The 24,440-nt window shown below is 41.9% G+C and overlaps 1 protein-coding gene across 1 annotated transcript in view; it reads left to right on the top strand.

Moving 5' to 3' along the window:
* Positions 1–973: 973 nt before the first annotated feature.
* EGFL6 (EGF like domain multiple 6) overlaps positions 974–24,440 on the top strand; it is a 302,509-nt gene continuing 279,042 nt past the window's right edge. Inside the window, exon 1 of the mRNA XM_024115480.1 lies at positions 974–1,515. The gene's annotated coding sequence lies outside the window, so the exon portion shown is untranslated. The remainder of the gene's footprint in view (positions 1,516–24,440) is intronic.

The following is a 24,440-nucleotide window of genomic DNA, read 5'->3' on the forward strand; positions in this document are numbered from 1 at the left end:
GCAGAAAACACCAAGTTCTTTTCAATTTCACTGGAGAGAGACAATCCTGTTAAAATCACAGTTTTAAATGTAGCCTGTAGAACCAAGAAGTGTCAGTTGAATGCATTGATATTTCTCAGTTTAGAAAAGAGTGAATAGTTAAATGTAGCTTATCCCAAAAAAACAAAAATGCCCCACCTATTCTTGTTCAAGGAATTTCAATAACTCTAACATAGGGTCAAGCAGTGAGGCTACTCACAGGAGACCCCACGTGGCCATCGTAGGGGCGGGGGTGGTTAATATCTATGCGATCCTCCAGGTGGGATACAGGACTGATGAGAGATTTTACAACAGATGTTTTCAACCTTGGCTGCACATTGTGTAACAGGGAAGAGCCAAATCTGCATACATACTGGATCTGTTTCTTTTACTTTAACCTCTGCTTTCTGCTGCTTTTGTTCACTAAAAGGATACTGTCCGGACATAGTGGCCTGCCTCGGGGAACCCTGCCCCTACGCCTGAATGTTAAACCAAAGTGCTTTTGTTCAGGGAAACCAGAGCCTCTCCACCTGTGAATGGCTACAGGCAAGAAGAAATTAACACATCCCCTCCCCGAGGCTGGCCGTTCCAGGTGATATTTGCAAAACTTATGGCCTTTTTACGTTACTTCCTCATCTCCTCCCCCTCTCTGCTATAAAAGAAAATGGCATCCAGACCCCCATAAGATGGTTTTTCAGAGACTCTAGTCTGCCATCTTCTCGGGCTGCCGGCTTTCCGGATAAAGTCGTCTTCCTTGCATCAACACCTCGTCTCCGATTTATTGGCCTGTCGTGCAGCAAGCAGAGCGAGCTCGGACTCGGTAACAATTGGACTCACCTGAGGAATTTTAAAATACTGACGCTGGGGTCCCACCCCCAGAGATCCTAATTTAATTGGTCTGGGGTGTGGCCAGAGTGCCAAGAGTTTAAAAAGTTCCCCAGGTGATACCGATGCACAGCTACAGTTGAGAAGCAGTGTTTAGACCGGGGCTGGCTACCCTGTTTTTACAAATAAAGTTTTTTGGAATATAGCCACCCTTCATGTATATAGCACCTGTGGCTGCTTTGCTGCCACGATGGCAGAGTTGAGTCGGTGCAACAGAGGCCTTAAAACCTGCAATGGCAAACATATTTACTACTTGGTCCTTTACAGAAAACGTCTGCAGAGCCGCTTTGAAGAGAAACCTCAGGAGGACGTTCAGTATCATGTGAAAAGCCATTTTAGAGGGATTTTTGCTCAAGGTCATGGCAGGATTCCCTTAAGGGATTCTGACAGAGACAAAATATTCAGAGTACATAAATATTAAGGTACGGCAAAGGTAGATGAGACTTTACAGCTGTGCCTGTTTTCCTTGGCCTGGAGCGGCAAGATGGAAGTCAGGAAGAAGGAAAGGCCAGGCAGGTTTATGCTGCAGAAGCGGGAGGTGTTTTTAGGAAGAAACAATCCTGAAAGGAAAAGGCTGTGAGGCAGACACGGGCCACGGAGCTTCAGGTAAGAGTTTAAAAGGTTTTGGGGGTGGGGAGTCGGAGTGGGAGGTGGGGCTGAAGCCGTCACCCTGTGCGAGTGGCACTGCAGAGGTGGACGTGTCTGGTGATTTTTAGAAATTTGGCTGTGTGCTCTGAATCATAATGCCCTTAGGCTGAGAGACTTCTATAACGTTACATACGTTTTCCATGCTTTTTTAAACGTTAGTTTTGGTTGTTTTGCAATGTGACTCTGTACTATGATTGGTCCCAATGGAAGGTAGAAGTATTTGTGTTACAGGATGAATGTGTCTTAAAACCATCCATCTTCAACAGCCTTGTAGCAGTTGGAATAGAACATCTAGAGAGTCACCGGCAGGAAAGTAAAGAAGGAGTAAGATGGGAGAGGTAAAAGCTTGCAGAAGAGCAATGTAACATTACTGGGTCAGTTTTCCCAACTCTGAGCTCTAAGTAACTCTGATAGGACACATGTAAAGGAGCATCTGCTGCTTCTGGTCACTGGAATCCAAGACCATTTTATTCATCCATCTCCAATTTACTGTGAGGAATGGAACACCAGCACTTTAAGTGATTGTCCAAACCAACATCATTGCCAAAGTCATCCTCTTTTAGATCTTAGATTCCCGTCACTCAGAATCAAGGCTTTTAAAAGGTGGAGGACAGGGATTCCCTGGTGGCACAGTGGTTGAGAGTCCGCCTGCCGATGCAGGGGACACGGGCTCGTGCCCCGGTCCGGGAGGATCCCACGTGCCGCGGAGCGGCTGGGCCCGTGAGCCATGGCCGCTGAGCCTGCGCGTCCGGAGCCTGTGCTCCGCAGCGGGAGAGGCCACAGCAGTGAGAGGCCTGCGTACCGCAGAAAAAAAAAAAAAAAAAAAAATTCAATACAATTGCCATATATTCTTAAAATGAACAACAATGACACATGTTGATTTTTCTTTGGCCATAACTGTTCTGGAAAAACTGTATGATGGTTTTGTGTGGCCCTCTCTTCACAGTTGACTTTCAGGCACGGTCGCAAAGGTCATCTTATAAAAACATTTGAAGGTTTTCTCAGTTTCCCACAGATACCTCGCTAAAGCCCTTGATATTCAAGTCTTTTTTTTTTTCAAACCCCATACTCTGACATTGTAGGGGAGGAAAAATAATTTTCCCTCTACCCTTCTAGGTTCTTGGCTGAGATTCCTACTCCCTGTAATAAAAGACAGATTAACAAGAGAAAGGCAAAGAGGAGTTTCATAACATGTGTACCTCCTATATACATAGGAGAGACCCAGGAAAACTGAGTAAACATGGTCTAAGCCATAACCACCTTAAATATTGTCTTCAGCATGGTAAACAGGGATAAGGTTGCCTTCTCCATTGATAAGAATTTCTTTTCCTGATACAGAGGGAGACACCCTCACAAGCGGAGATTTCCTTTATAAATGTAAATTTCCCTTACAAAAGAGTAAGTTCTACTCTTTTTAGAGTTTCTTTTGTGTCTGCTTTTTCTCAAAAATAATCAGCTCAAACTATTCTTTATGCCAAAGAGGCACATTTTGGGGTGCCGCATTCCGTTAGCCTTCATTTGTAGAGGAGGATGGGATTGCTGCTTCAGAGTAAGAAATGGACACAAGACAGCTGCTCTCAATAACTCTCATCCTGGACAGTAGTCCATCCTTGTTCATTTTCTCTTCTTCCAATGTTAACTCCAGCAGATTCTTATTTTGGCTTTGCCAACCATTTGAGCCATTCTCCTGCATCATCAGCTTTGTGAAATCCTTCATGTTAGCAAGCTGTGTGATTTCAGTTAAAAACTATTTGCATTACTTTATTAGATTTTACAGTACATACATTCAATGACACAGTTATTTACCAGCCTCCTTCACTAGATTAAGAACTCTTTAATGGAGCAGATGTGACTTATGTTGTACCGCCAATGACTGCCATAAAGTAGGCACCAATTAATGATAGCTGAATTTAATGGCTTTTCATTTAAGATCTTCATCTTCAAATACTCACTAGTGTGAAAGGAAAATAAAAATGGAGTCAGTATTGCTAAGAGAGCTCTCTAAAATGGAGCCAGGAGACCACTGAGGAAGTATGACTTATGTACATCTCAGCCTGGATGGAATCTGACCTTTTGACCACTCATTGTCTTAACACAGCCATCCACAACATCTGGACAATGTTCCAGAAACTCAAGACACTTATTGGACCCTTACCCTAAAATAACTCATGACAGCCTATCCCTTAAGTACAAATATTTCTTGTGTCAGAGTACAGCCTTGTGTCTTTCACCTTTATAAGCTCCTGATTCTTGCTCTTACCCAGAACACTTTTGGCTTTACCCAAATCTGTGTCTCCCAAATTGCAATTCTTTTTTTTTTTCTTACAATTTTATTTTTTAACATCTTTATTGGAATATAACTGTTTTACAATAGTGTGTTAGTTTCTCCTTTACAACAAAGTGAATCAGCTATACATATACATATGTTCCCATATCTCTTCCCTCTTGCGTCACCCTCCCTCCCACCCTCCCTATCCCACCCCTCTAGGTGGCCACAAAGCACCGAGCTGATCTCCCTGTGCTATGCGGCAGCTTCCCACTAGCTATCTAATTTACACCAAATTGCAATTCTTAAGACCCCAAATAAACTCTTACTTGCAGCCTTCTGCATTTTTTTGGTCAACGTTACCAAAGATGCCGACACAATAGGCAGGGATGTGCCTTAGTGTCAAAGAGGGATGCTTGACTGGGGACAAATTTTACTAAGTAGTCAGTTCCTTAGTATATTTTCAAATGTTACATTGACTTTTGCTTCCCTGAACAATCTGTGAATATTTGAATAATAAATATTTGGACATAAACACCACTGATACTGTTTAATTATCAGCCTTCTTAATGGAGGAGGCTGTGACTTATTCATCTTCTACCTCTAGTAACTACCATAAAGTCAGTATCAATTAACAGTAGTTGAATTGAATGTCTTTTCACGTAGTATCTTCATCTTCCAATAGCTCCAGGCCAAAGAGAACCACATAATAAGCAGCTTGTCACCCAATTAGATTATTGGCAATGTTTGAAAGACAATCCGGAAGTAACTTTGAGCACATGCAATGTGTTCCATAAGTGTTCTTTGTTGTTGCTGGGTTTTTTTGTTTGTTTTGTTTTCATTTTTTAATTTAATTTTTATTTTACATTGGAGTATAGTTGATTTATAATGTTGAGTTCGTTTCAGGTGTACAGCAAAGTGAATCAGTTATACATATGTATATATCCATTCTTTTTCAGATTCTTTTCCCATATAGGTTATTACAGAGTGTTGAGTAGAGTTCCCTGTGTTACACAGTAGGTCCTTGTTGATTATTTTATATATAGTAGTGTGTATATGCTACTCCCAACCTCCTAATTTATCCCTACCCCCTACCTTTCCCCTTTGTACCTTTTTCCATCCCCTCATTTTCAGTCTGTATGTGTCCCTAGATCTGAAATGGGTCTCTTGTAGACAGCATATATGCGGGTTTTGTTTTGTTTTTATTATTTTTTATTGACGTGTTTTGTTTTTGTATCCATTCAGCCAGTCTATGTCTTTTGGTTGGGGCATTTAATCCATCTACATTTAAGGTAATTATCGACATGTATGTTCTTATTGCCATTTTGTTGATTGTTTAGGATTTTTTTAAAAAATAAATTTTTTAATATATTTATTTATTTTTGGCTGCGTTGGGTCTTCGTTGCTGAGCGCGGGCTTTCTCTAGTTGCAGCGGACGGGGACTACTCTTTGTTGCGGTGCTCAGGCTTCTCATGTTGTGGAGCATGGGCTCTAGGCACACAGGCTTCAGTAGTTACGGCACGCAGGCTCAGTAGTTGTGGCTCACGGGCTCTAGAGCACAGGCTCAGTAGTTGTGGGATCTTCCTGGACCAGGGCTTGAACCCGTGTCCCCTGCATTGGCAGGTGGATTCTTAACCACTGTGCCACCAGGGAAGTCCTAGGATTTGTTTTGTAGGTCTTTTTTCTTCCCTTCCTCTTTTGTTCTATTCTCTTTAGTGTTGTGTTTGGATTCCTTTTTGTTTTGTGTGTGTGTATCTATTGTAGATTTTTGGTTTGTGGTTACCATGAGGTTTTGATATAGCAGTTGCTGGTCTCTTAACTTCAAATGCATTTCCAATATCCTGCATTTGTATTCTCCTCATGATTGCTGGGTTTGATATCTTATTTGTGTGTGGATGATTTCCTAGTTTTATTGTATGTTTGCCTTTACTGGTGAGCTTTCCCATTCATAATTTTCTTGTTTCTAGCTGTGGACTTTTCTTCTCCACCTAGAGAAGTTCTTTTAGCATTTGTTGTAAAGCTGGTTTGGTGGTGCTGGATTCTCTTAGCGCTTGCTTGTCTGTAAAGCTTTTGATTTTTCCATTGAATCTGAATGAGAGCCTTGCTGGGTAGAGTATTCTTGGTTGTAGGTTTTTCCCTTTCATCACTCTGGCCTGCAGAGTTTCTGCTGAAAAATCAGCTGATAACTTTATGGGGTTTCCCTTGTATGTTATTTGTTGCTTTTCCCTTGTTGCTTTTAATATTTTCTCTTTGTTTTTAATTTTTGTCAGTTTGATTAATATGTGTCTTGGTATGTTCCTCCTTCGGTTTATCGTGTATGGGACTCTCTGCGCTTCCTGGACGTGAATGTTTCCTTTCCCATGTTAGGGAAGTCTTTGGCTATTATCTCTTCAAATATTTTCTCAGGCACTTTTTCTTCTCCTCTGGGACCCCTGTGATGTGAGTGTTGGTGTGTTTAATGTTGTCTCAGAGGTCTCTTAGACTGTCCTCATTTCTTTTCATTCTTTTTTCTTTGTTCTACAGCAGTGATTTCCACCAGTCTGTCTTCCAGGTCACTTATTCGTCCTTCTGCCTCAGTTATTCTGCTATTGATTCCTTCTTGTGTATTTTTTATTTCAGTTATTGTATTGTTCATCTCTGTTCATTAAATCTTCTAGCTGCTGAACATTTCTTGTATCTTCCCAGTCTGTGCTTCCATTCTTTTTCCGAGATCTTGTACCATCTTTACTATCATTATTCTGAATTCTTTTTCAGGCAGATTGCCTATCTCCATTTCACTTAATTGTTCTTCTCAGATTTTATCTTGTTCCTTCATTTGGGACATATTCCTCTGCCATCTCATTCTGTCTAACTTTCTGTGTTTCTGATCGTTTCTCAGGCTGCAGGTTTGTAGTTCCTCTTGCTTTTGGTGTCTGCCTCCTGGTGGGTAAAGTTGGTCTAGGGGCTTGTGCAGGTTTCCTGGTGAGAGGGACTGGTGCCTGCTCACTGGTTGTTGGAGCTGGGTCTTGTTCCTCTGTTGGGCAGGGCCGTGTCAAGGGGTGTGTTTAGAGGGGCTGTCTGCTGATGGGTGGGGCTGTGTTCCCACCCTGTTGGTTGCTTGGCCTGAGGCATCCCAGCACTGGAGCCTGCAGGTTGCTGGGTGGGGCCAGGTCTCTGTGCCAAAATGGAGACCTCCAGGAGAGCTCACACCAATGAGTTCTCCCTGGGGCCTCTGCCACCAGTGTCCTTTCCTCCATGGTGAGCCACAGCCAACTCCCGCCTCCCCAGGAGACCTTCAAAGACCCACAGGTAGTTCTGGCTTATGCTCCTATGGGAGTCACTGCTTTGCCCTGGGTCCCAGTGCATGTGAAAACTGCATGCCCTGCAAGAGTGGAGTCTCTGTTTCCCTCAGTCCTGTGGAGCTCCTGCACTCAAGCCCCGCTGACCTTCAAAGCCAAATGCTCTGGGGGCTCCTCCTCCCAATGCCAGACCCCCAGGCTGGGGAGCCTTAAGTGGGGCTCAGAACTCTCACTCCTGTGGGAGAATCTCTGCAATATAATTATTTCCAGTTTGTGGGTTGCCCACCTGGCGACTATGGGATTTGATTATATCATGAACGTGCCCCTTCTACCATCTCGTTGTGACTTCTTCTTATTTTTGGCTGTAGAATATCTTTTTTGGTAGGTTCCAGTCTTTTATGTCGACAGTCGTTCAGCAGTTAGTTGTGATTTTGGTGTTTTCATGAGAGGAGGTGAGCTCAAGTCCTTCTACTCTGCCATCTTGTCTCCTCCCTCTATCCATAAATGTTCTTTGAATTGAATAATGGATCTTTAAACAAGATAGAGAAGACTTTATTTTACCTACAACCTTGCATGGAAGTCTTGAGTGACCATAATAGTCATATAGTCATTCCTAGTCTGTCTCTGTCTCTCTCTCTCTCTCTCTCTCTCTCTCTCTCTCTCTCTCTCTCTCTCTCTCTCTCTCAGCATTGACATCCTGAAGGACTAAGGGAATGGCTTAGAAGAGCCAAATATCTCTATGTTGATGATAATATAACAGAGATTCAAGATGCCCCCAAAGAAAGAGTATTTGCTAATATGGGCATTGTGTGTACTTGCTTTTAGTGGAAAGATGTTTCAATATGCTCATTCATTCCTCCTGTCTTCAGGAGATTTTGTAGCCATTTGACTTACTTGGTGACTCTTGCCCTTTCAGGAAGCAGCCATAAATGCAAAGCTTTCAAAGGAGAAAGTCTGTTGGTCTCATTCCAAAGGCTCCCTTTAGTCAAGATTAGAAAGATAGGAGATAACGATCCTCTCCCATCCCCCTTGATTTTAAATACACAAATTAAAAAGCACATTAACCCTTTGTTTAAAAAGGAAACAAGAATGTCACAAAAGGGAGGAATAATTCAAATGCAGTTTAGGCTAATGAGGGGACTGTATCCTTTCACTGTTTTGTTCTGGGAGCTTTTCAGTCAGCATTGGCAAACCTTCTGAACAAAGACAGTAATTACCAAATAAAAATTGCCTTCAGTGCATTGTCTGTGTTCACAGTTTGGCATGAATGGATTTATGATCCTTTTATTTCAACAGGAGCTACCAGTCCTCCCTTCACTTCAAATAGCTTATTCATCTCAGCATAAAAACGGCTAAAATATACCCACAGAATATTCTGCCTCTGCACACAAGCAATAGACAGCAGGAGTCAGCTTCTACCAACAGGCACCAATATAGCAGGCTTTGAAAAACTCCATCCAAAACAGAGACTCTAAAAATCTCTTAAATATTTATTTTTAGAAAATAGCAATTATTTGGTTTCACTTCTTTTTACTACTCTGGATATTTTGTTCAAAAGTAAATTCATTCCATTTTGTATAAAATGGTCCAAAATAAAGGTTATAATAAGGAATTTACGCTTAAATAGTGATATGTGGCTGCTACTCAGATACATAGATTAATACTTTCTATTCTTGGGTATAAGTGGCATAGATATATATATGTATATATCTCACTATCATAAAGAATCACTTTATCAGAAACTACCTGATTGGCGGCATCATCAAGCAGTTTACTTCACTCCCAACACCCATCTGCAAACCATTCTCTTTTGCTACCCTCTAGCCCATGCTTGAGGTAAATGTGTATATACATATAAACCACATGTCCAAATCCTGGAATAGCATTCAGAAAGGAAGTCTCTATAAAAAAAAATCGAGACCTTTGCACAGAACTTTGTGTTGCGGTATAATACAGGGTATGTTAAAACGCTGACCTGAGACAATCTACAAATATAATGGTTATAAATGTCGGGGAGGAAGAAATGTTCTACTCTTCTAGTTCTTCCAGCTGGTCTAAGAATTAAATTGACATGAGACGGATTAACAGGAGAAAATCAAAAGTTTAATAGCATGTATACATGGGAGAGACCCAGGAAAACCGAGTTACTCGCCAAAATGGCCAAAGCCCTCACCTTAAACAGCATCTTCAGCTAAAGACAAAAGAGGATGTTGGGGTAGAAGTTTGGGACTTCAAAGGGGAGGAAGGCAATTGACACGGAGATGGAAAAGCATGTGTTTGGTAAACAAATGTTTGCTGGGTCCTGCAGAGACAATGGGACACAGAGTGGACTCTGATCTCTGGGCCTGCCCAGTACCCCAACTACACCTAGCCCCATATTCTTTGAAGATATTTCTGGTGACTGCTCTATTCTGGGCACAAGCCCTTTATCTAAAGTCTTTAAGCAGCTAAGAGGAAAGTAAAAAGAAAACTTCCTGAGTCTTCTGTTTCTTAAAAAGAATCAGCCTAAATTAATCCTCATGCCAAAGAGACACAGTTTGGGGTGGCACAGTTTTCTCCCCTGCACAAGGACAGTTCCAGCCACAACTTTTTCCTTGGTCAGTATCGCATCATGTCCTCATAGCATTGTGAGCTTAGCAGTTGATCCCTTTGGCTTTTGGGTTCTCAGCATTGCTCCACTGGGTGTATACCAACTGTACACATTGGGTTGTCCCAAATGTACGTTGGACATGGTGACTATTTGGCTAACGTGGGTGTATAGCTATCGCAGAATGGGGTCCTGAAAAGGGCACTCTCCAGAAAGATGGGAGACTTGCTTCTACTCTTCAATCTATTATTGCCTGTGTATGACGTCAGGTAACTCTCTTTACCTCTCTGAACTTCAGATGCTGTTGTTCAAGGATAGAGGAAGGAGCTGGTCCAGATCATTCGCTTTGTCTCAAAGTGTATTTCATAGAGAAATGATCTGATGAGATACAACAATGCTTGTTACTATGCCCTTCTGTAAGAATGAAGCCTCTGGGAATCCCTGCAATAAGTGAATCTGTTTAACTTTTAAACTCAGGATTATATAAATTTATAAAACCACAGAATTCCTTCTTTTTATAGAAGAAGACTCAGGACATCCCCACTCTGATTGTTTCTCAACTACACTTGGAGAAGCACTGGACAGGCTCCCTTCCAGACCTAATATTCTGCGTTCTGATTCTAGGCTGTCTCTACTTAGTGGACCAATGGCAGTGGACCTCCATCATGGCCAACTGCTGGAAAGCTTGAGAATTTTTAAAAACTCACTGCAGTTTTTTCTGTCCTCCAACAGTTATAGGAACAAAAAAGAGCTCTCCCTATGTATTCTCCATCCTCCAAGCACATGCGAAGTGTCTACAATCACCAGGCACATGTGAATCTAAATTTTGCAAATGTAGCCTTGTTTGTGGTTCCTTGGTAGATGTAGATAAGGGGTTAGCCCTGAGTAATCTGAATATATATGAAGCAATAATATTTTGCCTTGTCTAAGTCCTGTCCTTTAAAATCAATGCAAATTATACCTTAAAAAAGTCTACATGGATACCAGCACGTCACTGGTCTTGTCAGGACTTTGCCTGCAATCTGTTTTAAATCCCAACTGCTCCCATTTTTGCTCGCTCCCACTTTTCTCATTCTGGATGCCCCCAGAGAACAAGTGTCAGCTACCACCCATAGAATAGTGATTTGCATATTTGGAGTCTTATTTCCCCCTCAACATTCTTTAATTTACCATTTTTTCTAGAATTCCACCATCCAAACTTTTAATGGCTTTGCTTGCTTTTCTCTGAACTCTCTCCAAGTTCTACAGCTCTCTTTTGAACTAAAAGTTCCTAATTTGAACACAGTGCTTCCATGGAGACATGACTAATAATGCATTGGATCTTAAATCTGGCTGAACATCAGAGTCATATTTTTTTTAAACTATAGATTCCTGAGCTCCACAAAGCCGTGAATGGGAAACATGGAACCGTTACCATGTTGCTTTTCATTGGAATGGCTTCCTTCCAACAGTCCAGGTCTGTCTCAGTTGTTACCTCTTTGGGAAGCTTTTCCTCATCCATGCAACTCAGTTTAGCAGATATCCCTCAGAGTTTATAAGGCCCCTTGGGCTTTGGACCATATTGCCTTGCTTTGCTAGTCATATATAGTAGTATCCCTTTTGGGAGTTTTTAGATTGTAGAGCCCCTTTCTCTTGTGTTTGTCTTCCAACCCCAGTACTGAGAATGAATCAATTTCAGTTAGAACCAACACTTGGGACAAGTCCTCATTATGTTCCTCTGCACACATTTCCTACCAAACAGCAACCAAAATGAAGGTCCCTTCAAGTCTGAGCATTTGTAATCTGCCTATCACTACCACATGATGTGGCATATAATATCTGTATTTTTTAGTTGACATTTTTTTCGCAATGAGATTTGAAGCATTCTGAAGGTGGGTGTTAGGTTTCAGAAAATTTTGCATTTCCTATGGGGACTGTACCTAGTAAACTGTCCTCAGTAAATAGACCATCAGAATGGAAAAACAGTAATTAAAGACTGAGCATTCTAATAACAAAAAAGAAGTAGGCTCACAGACAGAGAACAAACTAGTGGTTACCAGTGGGGTGGGGGGCCAGCAAGATAGGGTGGGAGGTACAAACTACTGGGGGTAAGATAGGCTCATGGATGTATTGTACAACACAGGGAATATAGCCAATATTTTGTAATAACTGTAAATGGAAAGTAACCTTCAAGATTTTTGAAGTTTTTAAAAAGTAAAAAAAAAAAAAAAAAAAAAAAAAAATCACTAAGCGTTATAAACCCTCATTTTACAGATGAAGAAACTGAGGCCAGGAGAATTGAAGTGATTCACTCAGATGAAAATAGGTTTCAAACTAGTCTGGCTATGGGCTTCCCTGGTGGTGCAGTGGTTGAGAGTCCGCCTGCCAATGCAGGGGACATAGGTTCGTGCCCCGGTCCGGGAGGATCCCACATGCCGCGGAGCGGCTGGGCCCGTGCGCCATGGCCGCTGAGCTTGCGCGTCCGGAGCCTGTGCTCTGCAACGGGAGAGGCCACAACAGTGAGAGGCCCGCGTACCACAAAAACAAAACAAAACAAACAACTAGTCAGGCTACCCTATTCCCTGGGCTCTTTTTGCTTATTCCATGTGCCCTCTGTTGATTGAATGGAGTTGATTGATTGGTTTCCTAGCTCCATTTCTAGGAACTCTAAATCTCTACCACTGAACCCTTGAAAGGCATGTCTTCTGAAGGCTGGAATTTCCCATCAAGGAAACAGGGAAATGCCATAGGCAATAAGCTGAAGACTGACTTTAGTGTACTCTACTATGCATGATTTTAAATGAGCAACCACTTGTACCGACACGTAGGCCACACCAACCTGGGGTAGATTTGAATACATTAGGTAATTGAGTATGAAAATATAAGCACAAGTGAGGCCAGGTTCAAATACCTGACCTCATATCAGTTAAAACCATCATATCTAGAATTAAAAAAATAGAAGATATCACTTGCAGTTGAATTCAGTTGGACTCATTTGCATTCCAATTTCAAGTTAGCAAGATTTCATCAGAAGGGTTCTCCTGCAAATTGAATTCCATCTTACCGTTATTATTTGTATTCTTGGGGTGGATGTGTAGTTTTGGAATATCTCAGTGTTGTTGCTACCACTGTTGTATCTATTATTGTTGGATGCTGGGACTCTTATTTCCAATCACGCTTTTACCCAACTGGGTAGCCTCCATATCACCCCTTGCTGGTGAGTCAGATCATCTAAATGGATTCTCTAAAAGAAACACCCAGCGATGAAGGGGCAACCAAGGTGACCGTAATCCAGTCCTTGTGAGAGCCCAGGATCTGAGCATAAAATGTTACCTGATACACATTTAAAGGAATTCCGGGGGCGGGGGGAAACTTAGCAAAGGAGTCTTTAACTTGTAGAATATATTCTTTAGAAGTGGTTCCGAAAGCCATGTTAACCCCCCCTCACTCACCAGGATACTGAAAACCCAAAGCAAAACTCCTCGTGAGCTTCCCCTGTTTGGTAGGGGCAGGGAGGCAGGGGAATGGCTCAGGGAAAGTGTGGCTTCTTTGGCATTATGTGCCTGAAAAATTCTAGTCCAACACCAAATGAGTCAGCAGAGTTTTGTGGAATAGCCAAGGAGAGGATGCTTTCTTTAGGAGATTATTTATTTGGTTGCTACATAATACTGTAGATTAATTAGGAGTCAGAATGAGTGAGATTATTTGGAAAAAGTGATAGCAGCTTGAAAGCTTCCCCGGCTTGTGACCTCATGGAGGAAGAAACATTACGGTTCCATGCAACTCATTATTTTGAGGGGGAGTAAGAAAGTGATATCAACCAAAATGCTATCATAAAATCACTTGACCATACTAGCCCAGATATCAGCCTTACAAGGTCAAGATTTTAGAAAAAGCAAATTGGTTCATAGTTTCAATAAACCCTTGACATTTAAAGGAGCAAAATTTGTTCAGTGTGGCTCCCAATATGTTAAGTACATCAAGAGAAAAATCTAGCCAAAGTATAAATTAATATGGCTTAGAAACATCTTTCGTCATCTTCTAAATGTCTCCACATCTGGCAAAATGACCAGGGTGGAGGGAGATGTTTTCAATATGCTCAAGATTCAGGCTGAATTTATAGTGATTACTTGAGAGACTCCAGTCTCTGAAATCTACCTCCTGTCCCATCATGTCTTTTTTTTTTTAATTTTTATTTTATATTGGAGTATAGTTGATTTACAACGTTGTGTTAGTTTCAGGTGTACAGCAAAGTGATTCAGTTATACATATACACATATGTATTCTTTTTCAGATTCTTTTCCCATATAGGTTGTTACAGAGAATTGAGTAGAGTTCCCTGTGCTATACAGTAGGTTCTTATTAGTTATCTATTTTATATATAGTAGTGTGTGTATGTTAATCCCAACCTCCTAATTTATCCCTCCCCCCTCTTTCCACTTTGGTAACCATAAGCTTGTTTTCTAAGTCTGTGAGTCTGTTTCTCTTTTGTAAATAAGTTCATTTGTATCATTTTTTTAGATTCCACATATAAGTGATATCATATATTTGACTTACTTCACTTAGTATGATAATTTCTAGGTCCATCCATATTGCTGCAAATGGCATTATTTCATTCTTTTTATGGCTGAGTAATATTCCACTATCTATCTATCTATCTATATATGTATAGTGGAATCTTCTTTATCCATTCATTCGTTGATGGGCATTTAGGTTGCTTCCATGTCTTGGCTATTGTAAATAGTGCTGCAATGAACACTGGGGTACATGTATCTTTTCGAAGTATGTTTTCTCCGGATATATGCCCAGGAGTGGGATTGCTGGATCATATGGTAGCTCTATTGTTAGTTTTTTAAGGAACCTACATACTGATCTCCATAGTGGCTGTATCAATTTAGATTCCCACCAACAGTGCAAGAGGGTTCCCTTTTCTCCACACCCTCTCCAGCATTTATTGTTTGTAGACTTTTTGATGGTGGCCATTCTGACTGTTGTGAGGTGATACCTCTTTGTAGTCCATCATGTCTTGAATGTTTGCTTCTTAGGCTGTTTCTTCTCTCTTCTTGGTCATCAATTGCTCCAATTCCACTGGACCATTTCCATTAGCATACATACACCTTCATGTATTCATCACCAGTTTAAAACAATTATCAACTCATGGCAAACTTTATTTCATCCATGCCCTTTCCCCTGAACTATTCTGAAGCACTTTCCAGACATAATACTGTTTTAATCCATAAATAGTTAAGAATTTATCTCTAAAAATAAAGATCATTTTAAAAAACATAACCATAATACCATCATCCAACCTAAAAATATTAGCATCTTTAACAGTCTGTTTCTTACTGAGAACTAGAAACTATACTAGAAACTGACCAGAGACAAAGATCACCTGATTCTTTTTTTTTTTATTTTATTTATTTATTTATTTATTTATTTTTGGCTGTGTTGGGTCTTCGTTGCCGTGTGTGGGCTTTCTCTAGTTGCAGCGAGCGGGGGCTACTCTTCGTTGCAGTGCGCGGGCTCCTCATTGCAGTGGCTTCTCTCGTTGTGGAGCACGGGCTCCAGGTGCGCGGGCTTCAGTAGTTGCAGCACGCAGACTCGGTAGTTGTGGCTCACGAGCTTAGTTGCTCCGCAGCATGTGGGATCTTCCCAGGCCAGGGATCGAACCCGTGTCCCCTGCATTGGCAGGCGGATTCTCAACCACTGCGCCACCGGGGAAGCCCTCACCTGATTCTTTTCTTGAACGTTTGCTTGCAAAGAATCACATGTCCACCAAAGAGGGCCTGGCCCTGTCTATTCCACCACTAGGAGCAGCATGATATTTGAGAATGAGAGACAAAAACTGAAACGTCATCATCACTCTATAATGCTGCAATCTGGAAATGCTGATCTCAGAAGGTGGGTTTTGAGGTTACTGTTCTCTTAGTTTTTAAGAGAATATATACTGATCATTTTTTTAATGAGAATGGGAGCTTACAACAACAAAAACCCTCCCTTGAACTTTGGTTCTGCGGATTAAAGTAAATGGAACTTTGTGGATGAGACTGGCTTTCTAGAAGTTTCATGGCTTAGAACGAAAAGAAGGCAAGCTGACCTATGAAAACCTTCACAAGGTCACGAGTTCCTCCCAAGCCCAGCTGGTACCACTATTATTTTTTTAGACCAGAGAAATCAATCTTAAAAGATCTTGAATTTGCTTTCTGCATATTGCTGACCTGAAATAAATAGACTGCCGGATATTTCTCCAGGAAAGATGTGTTTATTTGGGATCAGCAGAGAACTGCAATTCAGGGTCTGCAACCTTGGCGAGCCACAGGCAAGTCTCCGCCTGTCAAGAGAAGAACACTTTTCTAGAGGGGAAAGGGTTATAGTAAACAGGGTCTATGGCTTTTCTTTGGCTGAGCCCTTGCCAGGAAAGAAGAGCAGTCTTTCTTCTTCCTGTTGGACTCTGCTGTCATCAAACGGCATGAAAGCTCCCCTTCTGGTGTCCTGACTCTATTTAATCAAGGTTTCTGTTTATTAATTTTTTTTTTACAATTCTGTTTGCTTCTTAAGGAGTATGATTAAGCTGTACCAGGGGACTATAGGCTCAGAAAATCCTTAGCCTTGGGAAAAACACTGAAGAGGGAGAGGAAGGCCTCAGGCCCCAGACACCCACCAAAATCAAATCGAAATCATCTGGTAGAACAGAAAATCCCATCACCTTATGCCAGCCCCTCAATTCTTGCTGGCACCTAGAATTTAGCCAAGATAAAGGTACAGTTTTTGGCTTCTGGGGTGAGCCTTCACCCAGCTCAAAACATTCTGTAAGAAGGATGGCCTGACACCTGAAATTCTACACTCCTAGGCACTCCTTTTCAAGGAGCAGGTCTTCATCAGATGTACTCCTCCGTATGGCAGTGGTATAATTAATGTATAATCCAGTAGAGCTGGGCTTCTCGGCCTGGGCACTATTGTCATTTGGGCCGGGCAGTTCTTTGCTGTTGGTTGAGGGGAGGCTAACTAAGCACTCTAGGATGCATCTAGATGCCAGCAGCGCCCTCCCCTGGGGTGGGTCGAGGTGCAGATCACCCCTGTTTGAGAATCCCTGCAACAGAAGAAGTGATATTTTAGCAACTGCATGAAGCATAAAGATTGCCAAGGGATACAAAGTAGACTATTTTAGATATCATCTTAAAGAGAACCACTTTCATCATCATTGGAAAAAAAAAAAAGCAGTGCTAAATGATCAGACATAAAATAATAAATGAAAACTACTATTGCTTTAAAATATTCCCTCAAGGAAGTGAAATATTTGTGTCAATGCTGCCCTTTCACCCATGAAGATGACAGTGATTGCAGGTGTGGTGAAAGACATCATTCAGAAGCTCAGCCTGTGGTTTGCTGGTGAGAACAGTTCCTGGCTCGGGGCTACAGCTGCCGGGCAGAGTCTGTGAGCTGCCGGGCTTTCTCAAGCACTCCTGAAAATCCCCACGTTGTTTGAACTTGAGTACTGTAATTACAGATGAGATTCTCAGAGCCAGAAATGAAGCTGCTTGACCAGAGCAGCAGGATATAGAATAGAGCCTTGGGGCTGTAAATTTTAATTTTTGTGGTTTCCGAGTACTCGTAAGTGTGGGGGACAAGGGTTTTGGAGATGATCCTCAACATGTCAGAGGCCCTGGCATTTTTTTACCCACAGCCATTGTAGAGAATCCACCCCAAGTTCAAGAGTAATGAAGAAATACTCCTTCTGAGCCTGGATTGTCGTGTGTGAAAATTAAAAAGAATGAAGTTCTGTACACGTGTGCATTGTGGGCATTACATACACGCACATACATATGCGTATGTCAAATAAATCAGTCTCTAGAAATGCCGAAGGCAATGAAAGTGATGGGGGCGGTTTAAACTGTTCAGCACATCTTGGGACTGAGACACTGATCAGAGAAAAATGATCTGTAATACCGAGAAGGAGCCAGCTGGTGCGGATGGAGGCTCAAGCAGAGAAAAGTGGGGAGGCCCCAGGAACAGATGGGGAGGCTTGAACCCCGACGCAGAGCAGAGGGTCCAACAGCTGGAGCTGATGAATCCAGATGGCTGACGATTACATCATGTGTCAGGTTACACCCAAGTGAGTGGCGCAGCGTTGCAAGCAAGTTCAGGCCAACATGGAGGCCCTTCCCAGTGTCCCCCTTGGAATTCCAGGAGGGATGGAAACACTGCCCAGCCCTGTCTTGTGTCCTCTATGGAAAGAGTAGGAGGAAGACATATAGGTCCTTCCCACCCCTTCTTTATTCTTTTTCATTCTCAGGTTAAAAGGGAGTAGAAAAGGAGAGAAATTGGGCTTTTAAAGAACCTTGTTGACCTCTGCCTTTGTTCTCTGCTTGCTCTCTGAATTACGTTACAGCGGGAAAGATAAGGAACTTGAATGTGGGAAATTCAGCCCAACAAACTGATCCCAGAGGCCAACATGTGGGGATGTGTGGGGGCGGGGGGGTGGGGAATGTTTCTGAGGATAGATTTGATCCACTTATGCTTCTTAGTGCGCCCATAAGCACTTCCAGCCACCTACCGGAAGCTGAACTTGACACGTCACCTCTCCAGCATTCTCTTCAAGTCAGAAACTGAACTCCGGGTGCCCAGTTATATTGTCAATCAGTTGAATCTTGGAGATTCTTTCTCCTTAGCATCTCTTGAAACCACCTTCGCTTCTCCATCCACATTGCAGTTGTCTTAATTCCGACCTTCATTAAGTCCTACCTGGGCTCTTACAATTGTTTCTTCTAGCTGGCCTCTTTGCTTCAATGCATTCTTTCCATAGCTTCCAGAATAATCTTTTAAAGACTCAAATCTGTTCATATTATTTTCGTACTTACAACTCCTGTATGACTGCCCATTCTCAAAGGTTTTTCAACTTCTTTTTTGCCCTGACAGACCCAGTACAGATGCCATTCATCAGACCAATGGAATCCTACAGGCAAAGTCAGATTCTGACCAAACTCTTCCTTTTTTTTTTTTTCTTTTTCAGGGAAATAAAGTTCAGCAGAGTGAGTCACGGTGTCTCATCACAAGGTATGGTGTATATTACGTACACTAGGCAATGTGCACATTTGTCTTTGTGCTAGGCATAACACATCACCTTCCTGTCACCAAAGGATATGTGTTGGTACCAACGATAATGTCTTAGTTTTGATAAGTGGACTATGGTATTTTAACTGTAGAAGATGTTATATTAGGGGAAGCTGGGTGAGAAATACATGGGACCTCTCTGTACTATCTGTGCAACTTTTCTGTAAATCTAAAATCATTTCAAAATGTTACCATTACCTATGTTCTTGATGTTATTTATGTCTATTATATCTGACTAGCGGAAATACCATACAGTGGTGTGCTACGGGTCATCTCTCCCAACTCCACGTTCAGCGATCCCTACTTTGTGGTTTGATATCAGACAACTTGGCGTATTTACACCATGGCAGTTGATAAATGTCATAAACATTTATCAGCATCGCAGAGCAGCCAGACATTATTCTCTCTGCCTGAAAAATAGAAAGATATTGATAAATATGAGGGGCCAAAAGTGTGAGGGAGAAGAGAAACTGGCATCTGTGGAAGCCAGCTCCTCCTTTCTCTGAAAAAGCCTCGTGGTTATGAGTGTTTCAGTCACTGGGCGACCAGGTCACAGGCATATGGCATATGGTGGAGATACCTGTGCTGCTCCTGGCCCCCAGGAAGGCAGGGTGTGGAGCCCACCATTTGAGATCCCAAGGGCTTTGCGCAGTAAGGATGAAGGTGGAGTCGGTAAGCCAAACAGGAAGATTCCCATAATTTGAGCCATTGTGAATATTGAGAAACATTCAAACTACTTAAAAGTTGGCGTGGTTCATCAGTTCTACATAGCGGCTACCAACATAACATTTTCCAGCATGGCTTTCTGTCCATTAAATGATATGATTCTGTGGCGAAATCATTAGACAGATTTAGTACAGAGAGAAAAAAAGGACCACTTTCATCCCAACAGAGTGGGATGTTGCAAAGATAAACCATCCTGATCTTTCATGGCAGAGATGACCAGCGTTGAGGGTACATTTGGGTGATTTTTAAGGTACGAACTCTATTCAGCTTTCCATATACATGGGGATTCATCCTTGAGGGAGGAAAGGCAGGGCTCAGAAATGGGGTTAAGTATTAAAATCAGCATATAAGGCAAAAATGTTTTATAATTAGAACGACTCTCTAAAATCCCTTAAATTAGTGGTTTTGCAGCGAAGGTACACCCCTAAGGGGAATTTGGGAAATTTTGCTGTGTGTTTTTTGGTGTTCCCACCAGTAGGGAGGTAGGGGAAGTTGCCTTAGACACTGATGAGCCACAGCTGGGGATTTTAGGCGTCGTTTGTCGCTCATAAAGCCCAGGACGACGAAGGATCCTCCCGGGTCCCGCTAGAAGGACACATTCATTGGGTGTGAAAACCCGCTCAGGATTATCTGAAGACAGACATCGCGTCATTTTACAAATAAACAAAAAGCGTTTTTAGGCCAGTTTTAATGAACGTTGAGTTGTTTTTTTTTTAACATCTTTATTGGAGTATAATTGCTTTACAGTGGTGTGTTAGTTTCTGCTTTACAACAAAGTGAATCAGCTATACTTATACACATGTTCCCATATCCCCTCCCTCTTGCGTCTCCCTCCCTCCCACCCTCCCTATCCCACCCCTCTAGGTGGTCACAAAGCACCGAGCTGATCTCCCTAATTACCGTGTAAATCGGAAGATTGTGTTTTCTTTGGGATGGAACTTTAGCACAAGCCGTTTGCTGTTCTGGAAAATCATGGCACCACCCGTCTTCTGTCGTGCACACCTGTATCTGTGGGCATGTATAGCAGTTGCGTTTTTGGTGATCCTACAAATAGGCGCAGGCATCTGAGGATTTTATCTACTAGTGCAGCTTGTATACAAATCAAAATGCAGTTTATTTCGTTATAGATTATCTTTTTATTTCTCCCTGATATATTAAAATCATAACATTATATTGATATTTTTAAATTATTTGTATAATTAGCTTTATTATGTCTGAATTTCATTTCAGGATAGAAAAGGAACAGTTACAAAACATGTTACAAAAAAGCCCACCAGGTCTGAGAAAGTTAAGAATTATTGCCTTAAATTTCTCTAAATCACTGGAACCTGGGCTGCTTGAAACCGAATCAAGAATGAAATTTGTTATTTTTTTCATTTTGCATTTTAGGCTATGGATTCCTTTCCCAGGGATATTGGAGGTCCCAGCTTCGCTTTATTTAAGGCAAAGTTTCTCAACCCCACAACTATTGACAACTTGGGCTGGATAATTCCTGGGGTGTGGTGGGGTGGCGATGAGGAACTGTCCTGTGCCCTGGAGGATGTTTAGCAGCGTCCCTGGCCTCTACCCACCGGATGCCAGGAGCAGCCTCCCCCCAACTTGTGACAACCAGAAATGTCTCCAGACATTGCCACATGTCCCCTAGGGGCAAAGTCACCTCTAGCTGAGAACCTCTGATTTTAGGGAACTCCACTATGGAGTTCTTTTCAGAAAGAGGGACGTTTTGGTCATGTTTCTCAAAGCATGATCTGCAAGTCGAATCAAAAGGGGAGGATCCGCCAGGGTGCTGACAAAAAGTGCAAATAGACTCTGGGCTGGGGGCAGAAATCGGCATGTGAATGTGCTCCTGAGGCCTGAGGAAGTACACAGAGCTAGGAAGATCCTGGCTTGATCCCAGCCTGTTGGTAACAGTGAGACTTTGGCAGTTCAACCTCAGTGAACTTGAGATTCGTCATCGACCAACTGGGGGTGAAAATCATGACGCGAGGATTAAATGAGATGCTGTTACTGAGGGGTGGACAAGAGTGTAGGCCTTATTTATCTTAGTAATGCCTTGTTATCCTAACCCAAGCCAGGCACACTCAGAAGGTAGAAGTGCAAGAGCCTGGGAGCACGGACTGATGAGCCAGCCCTGGCTTCAAAAGGTCCAATGCCTTGAACTGTTCCTGGTGGTGGGCTGCCAGCCCTGCCCTTGGAGGACAGCTGCTACTCCAGCCCCCTTGGGTCAAAGAGCTGAGACTCCCTCCTTCCTGCTGCCTCCCTTGCAAGGGATCACCCGTAGCCCCAGGGAGCAAAGATTAAACAGAAACAATCACAGAACTTCTGGGGTGATAACCTTAGCGACCAGGTGCCCTGCTCTTCCCTGTGACATCATATGACCTTTCACACAATCAAGATGTAGGAATGAACAGGAATGAGCTAGGCTCATCCACCCACTCCACCCCCCTCGCAGGTGCAGCGGTTACTGTTATGTTGCTCAGAAAGGTTAAGTGTCTTGGCCAGTGTCACACAGCTAGCAAAGGGGAAAGCAGGGATCCGGACCTAGTCAGTCTGACTAGAGTATATGCTTTAAAAAAATGTAAATGAGAAACATGTCAAAGTAGCAATGACATATCAGGGCTTCAGACCAGCACTATCCAATCCAGCGGTCCCTTGCCATGTGGAGCTATCTAAATGTAAATGTGTACTAATTAAAACTAAATAAAAGGTCAGTTCTTTGGGCACACTAGCTACATTTCACACAGTGAGGGACTACTGTATTGGACGGCACAGATACAGAACATTTCTATCGTTGCAGAAAATCCTATTGGACAGCATTGTGCATTTTTAAAATAATTTTTAAGATGTCTTTTATTGAACTCTTAGCATGTGCTTTACATCCATTTTCAGGTATCCTTACACAAATTCTAAGTATTTTCCATTTTACAGATGAAGAAATTCACAGTCACAGTGGGAAGGGATTTGCCCAAGTTCACATAGGTAGTAAACAGTAGAACCAAGGATTTTAAAATTGACCCTTTCTGCTACCCCATGTTAAAGTTCTAAGGAGGAGTGAGATTCTTTTTTTGTTGAAGTATAGTCGATTAGTTGATTTAAAATATTTCAGATGTACAGCAAAGCGATTCAGTTTTATATCTATATGTATAAATATATATATTCTTTTTCAGATTCTTTTCCCTTAAAGATTACTACAAAATACTGAGTATAGTTCCCTGTGCTATACAGTAGGTCCTTGTTATCTATTTTATATATAGTAGTGTGTATATGTTAACTCCATCCTCCTAATTTATCCCACACCCCTTCCCCTTTGGTAACCATAAGTTTGTTTTCTATGTCTGTGTGTCTCATTCTGTTTTGTAAATAAGTTCATTTGTATCTTTCTTTTTTTTTTGATTCCCCATATAAGTGATATCATATGGTTTTTGTCTTTCTCTCTCTGGCTTACTTCACTTAGTATGATAATCTCTAGGTCCATCCGTGTTGCTGCATGCATTGTGCATTTTAAATCACCACAGAAGCCTAGCTCATTGTGTCTGTCATTTTTAGTATGACTATGTTAAACTAAAATGAAGACATACATTAGGAATTTCTGGGGAAAAGCCATATTTGCTCACTGTAAATGGTCTTTTATTTTTTGTCACTTTGAGGAAACACACCAGAGAAGAAATTAAAAAGTAAAATATTCCCTATACCTGTATTGACTCCTCATTAAATTAATAATGAGACAGAAATTAAATATTCCCTTTTCCAATACTCTTTGTTACTGCTCAGTCTGTTTTCAAGGAGAACTTGTTTGAGAAATGCCCTACTCAGAATTGTCACATTTTCCTCAAATAAGTACTTCTATATATTTTTTAAATGACACTAAAACATTGTAAATCAACTATACTTCAATTAAAAAAAGAAATAACATATCCATTACCCAAATAAATAAAATAAAATAACTCCAAGATCTTCCACAACATTAACCAAAAGGGAATGATTCATAAACAGCCTTCCATTATTTTCTCTGGTTGTTTCCAGGAAGAGCAAAAGCAAACCAAGTCTATTCCATCTTTCACAGCTGAAGAGTTTGTATTCACAAAGCCCATGCTAATCGAGAAAAACTGTAGCTGTTTACCAAGGAGAACGCTTAACTTGTGGAAATACCCAAGGAAAACAATGTGGGTCGGTTCACTTCATGGATTAGGGCCTCTTACAACTTTCTAGAGGAATCGTGGAATCATAAATTGTTGGAGCCAGAAAAGATCTGAGCAAACATTTTATCTACATTTGCAGATAAAGAGACCGACATTGAAAGTGAAGGGGACCCACTCTGTTAGTAGCAGAACCAAGACTAAGGGAGGGACAAGGATCTCTTTGCCTTCAGACCACTGGTGCTTTCCTTTTTGAAGCCTGGCCAGAGCAGTAAATGCCCTTTGCTGTAGTACTAAGAACAGACCAGCAGGTGTGGGGTGTCTGTTATATCCCATATCACGTTCAACCCTGTCATGTAACTTCCCCAGTTGGTGATTGTCAAATCTGTGGCACGACATAAAGTTCCAAACAGCCCTTTCCATTCCCCAGCTCGCAGTGTCTTTGAGAACATAGGAATAAGCCCCTTAAGCCCTGCAAGACCCTCGGCTGCTTCCTTCAAAGGAGGCAGAAGTTCAAAGGAAAGTAGTCATGTGGAGGCCCATTGTTTAGGCACAAGCTGGCTGGGTTTCCAAGGCCTCAAGGGAATTGGATGTTGAGGACTATGTCAAGTTGATTAGGCCTTCAAACAGCCTTTCATGAAGTAATGTTTGAGAGGGTCTCATTCGAGAGCCAGGAGAGTACCTTTCTCCCTGCGCTCAGTGCCTTCTATCTGTTCCCTTCTTAATGCCTTGCTTTGTCTCTTCTACAATGCAGAAGTCATTGGATATTTATGAGGAGAACCTGCAAGACTTTTACTATTCCCCCA

Source organism: Physeter macrocephalus, chromosome 7 (genome assembly GCF_002837175.3).
Source record: "Physeter macrocephalus isolate SW-GA chromosome 7, ASM283717v5, whole genome shotgun sequence".
NCBI classification, from domain to species: Eukaryota; Metazoa; Chordata; class Mammalia; order Artiodactyla; family Physeteridae; genus Physeter; species Physeter macrocephalus.